General features: G+C 37.6%; 1 pseudogene; it reads right to left on the reverse strand.

The window, feature by feature from the left end:
• Window positions 1-504: 504 nt before the first annotated feature.
• Window positions 505-1,456, reverse strand: LOC127128690 (GTP-binding nuclear protein Ran-B1-like; annotated as a pseudogene).
• Between the last annotated feature and the right edge of the window lie 1,769 nt (window positions 1,457-3,225).

Here is a 3,225-nt window from a genome sequence, read left to right on the forward strand (position 1 = left end):
GTATTTTCCTTTATGTTGTATAGGCTTTTCTCCTGGCAATTTCTTGTCAAATATCCCATCGCTAGCTGTGGCAGTTGCTGCAATTCCTGCTGCATTGCCCAATTCATCCTTGACAGCTTTCTTTGGTGTTGCCTAGGTTAATTGCGAGAGAACAACCGATTATGGAATAGACGGAAGACATGATAGCTGCCACTATCGAAAGTAAACATGTTTCATGAAACTCAGGAATTTGAGAAGCGGAAATTCGAATCACTCCAAAACCGATCAGGTATTGATTGCTTGAAATCCTACATGGATCTTTTCCTCCCGATTTATGAAGGCATCTGATCTTCTTATTTCCGTCATGCCAGATACGATTTTGACACCAGTTTCTACACTCTTTGGTCTGCTCTTTGGAGTTTTTGCAGTACGCTTTGCTAACAGGTCGTATGCGAATATCCTTTCTGTCAGGCTTAGAGTACTCTCCTCCGCAGTATGTTATTGTTGAATTGGTTAACTCATTCTCAGGCCAAGCTTCATATGCAATCACATCATTGTTGATTTGTGCTTCGTGCATTACAGTCCCACTGTTGGGTTACTGATATTTCATAGTACTGCAAAATTTTCTTCTTGTGGAAAGTAACCTGCTTTGCCTTCACTTGCATGTTCTTCGCATCAACTTTGTTTCCACAAAGAACAATTGGGATGTTTTCACAGACATGACAAAGATCACAGTGCCAAGTAGGGACATCCTTGTATGTCAGCCATGCAGTAACATCAAACATTAGAAATAGCACACTGTCCATGAATATAGTATCCATCTCTAAGACCACCGAACTTCTCTCGACCAGCAGTATCCCAGCAGTAGCAACGAATCTTACCACAGTTTGTGAAGAAATCCAATGGATGCACTTCAACACCAATGGTTGGTTCATATTTCTTCTCAAATTCTCCAGTAAGATACCTCTTTACGAAAGTTGTTTTTCCTGTGCCACCGTCGCCGACGATCTCAAGCTTGAAACTAGGATGATCAACTGTTTGCTGATTAGGCAACTTAAGAAAATCAGGATTTGTTTTTCCTGTGCCACCGTCAACGACGATCTCAAGCTTGAAACTAGGATGATCAACTGTTTGCTGATTAGGCAACTTAAGAAAATCAGGATTTGTTTTTCCTGTGCCACCGTCAACGACGATCATAAGTCTGCATCAAATATTGCAACAAGTTCATAGCCTTTCACATAGTCACATCTCGTTGCAGAATTAAGATTTCCAGCTTCAACACCAACGCTTTATCATCTATTGTCGCGAAATCGACGGTATAGCAGGCATGACAACTGGGACTGGTTTGGCTGTGCCTGAGAAGCACTGCTGTTATTTTTTATATGTTTGGAAATGAGGCAGGTCTCGGAATGCAGCTTGTGGAATTGGCGTTGTCGTAATGTTCGATTTCAATCTGGTCTAGGAATCCCAAGGAAACAAACTGTAAGCTTTTGTTTATGCCTTCCGTGTGTATCATAGACTCGGTGAATTTACGCTGAAATTGTTGAGTTTGATACCGTGCAGGATCCGGGTCATGGCCTGTATTGACTCTAGATGATGAATCTGAGTTTTCCTCCGTTGTGCCGCTAAGGTTTAATTCTGCAATGCTTCAAGGTGCCAGGGCATAGGCCATAGTTTACAAGAATATCCAGTTCCTTGCCAAGGACTCCTCTTCGTAAGGCACCTTGCTTGGAACCGAACCCAACCGCTACCAGCACTTGGCGGAGTATTTCAATCCACGTAAGAGGACTTAGTGATCTTTTCCAAACATTGAGGGAATATTCTTGACTTTCAACTGAGTGAAGCAATGCAAGAAAGTTGCATGACTTATTTAAATGAGGACAAAACCCATTAGAAAGCTCTACTTCAATGTGAGATAGAAGCAGTGTGAGAAGGTCCTTGGTCATGAATGAATGATTGGAATATGAATGATTATGTGGGAACCTTTAAATATGAATGAATGAAAAATCTCAATGTAAAAATGAAGAAAATATGAATGCAAACTTAAAAATGTGAAAAAATGTAAAAATATGAAATAGTAAATATGAACATGAATGAAGGATATGAAGGTGAATGAAGAAAGAATGCAAACGAGTGATTGATGGGGAAAAAATTTCAGGGTCAAAATCGGGGTATGACAGTATCACACTACACTTGCATTTTTAGTCCAACAATGGTGTTATTGCGGAGAATTATTTATTGTTTCAACAAAGAAAAATCAGGTGATTATACTTTATTTATGTTATTATATTTTATTTTATTTTATTTTTTATTTTTTATTTCTATTTTATCTTATACTACTAAAGGTATCTTTTTATTTAGTTTATGTACAATGCAGATTTCGATGATTGACAATTTGATCCAAAAATAAAAGAGATCGTTAAAGCAATCTGAAAAGTCACTCATTTAACTAAATAACAAGATAGTGGCTCACCTAAAACAACTCCACCAGAATCACCTAGATAACCTACATATATTTTAGAAGACTTTGGGCAACAATTGTTTGAATAAGATGTTTGCCTATGTATGGGTTCCAACTGGCAAACCCAAGATTCTTTACATTAACGTTTATGTGCTTGCAAGTTTGTGAGAAATTCACTTTGGTGAAAGCACATCAAGAGACGTTGGAAGACTTTAACCAAAAAGTTGGATAAGCTTTGTACTTGATTGGACATGTCAATAAAACATCTTTATGCATGAGAAATCATTCGTTGAAGCTCAGAAAACTATAAAGAGATTTTTCCTTAATTCTTCATGTTAATAAAAGATCTTTGAGTCTGTCATAGTTTTCTCGATTGAAGAGATTAGACAACCTTTAGATTCGGGAACCCACGTTCTGATCCTTCAGAGGTTGACTTTCTTCAAACTTCACTCTTTGGAGGATGATCTCTTCAAAGTCTGCTTCTTGGCTTATGATGTTGTAGAGTCTGGATCACCAGAGACTGACTTTCTTTAGATGTTGACTTCTTTAGAGTATTAATCTTCCATCAGAGCCAGAGTCTTCAGAAGTGATCTTCAAAGCCAGAGTCTGAATTTCAGATTCAGAATCTTTAAGCTTCTCTTCATTTGTTGTTAGTCTTATAATTCTGCATACTTAAAAAGATGTTAGAATACCTAATTGTTCTTTAAGTACTTTGTTATCATTAAAACCTATGGGATATGATATCAACCAATTTTGTTCCCACAAAACTTTGTCAACATGTTCAA

This window comes from Lathyrus oleraceus, chromosome 3 (assembly GCF_024323335.1).
Source record: "Lathyrus oleraceus cultivar Zhongwan6 chromosome 3, CAAS_Psat_ZW6_1.0, whole genome shotgun sequence".
Lineage (NCBI taxonomy): Eukaryota > Viridiplantae > Streptophyta > Magnoliopsida > Fabales > Fabaceae > Lathyrus > Lathyrus oleraceus.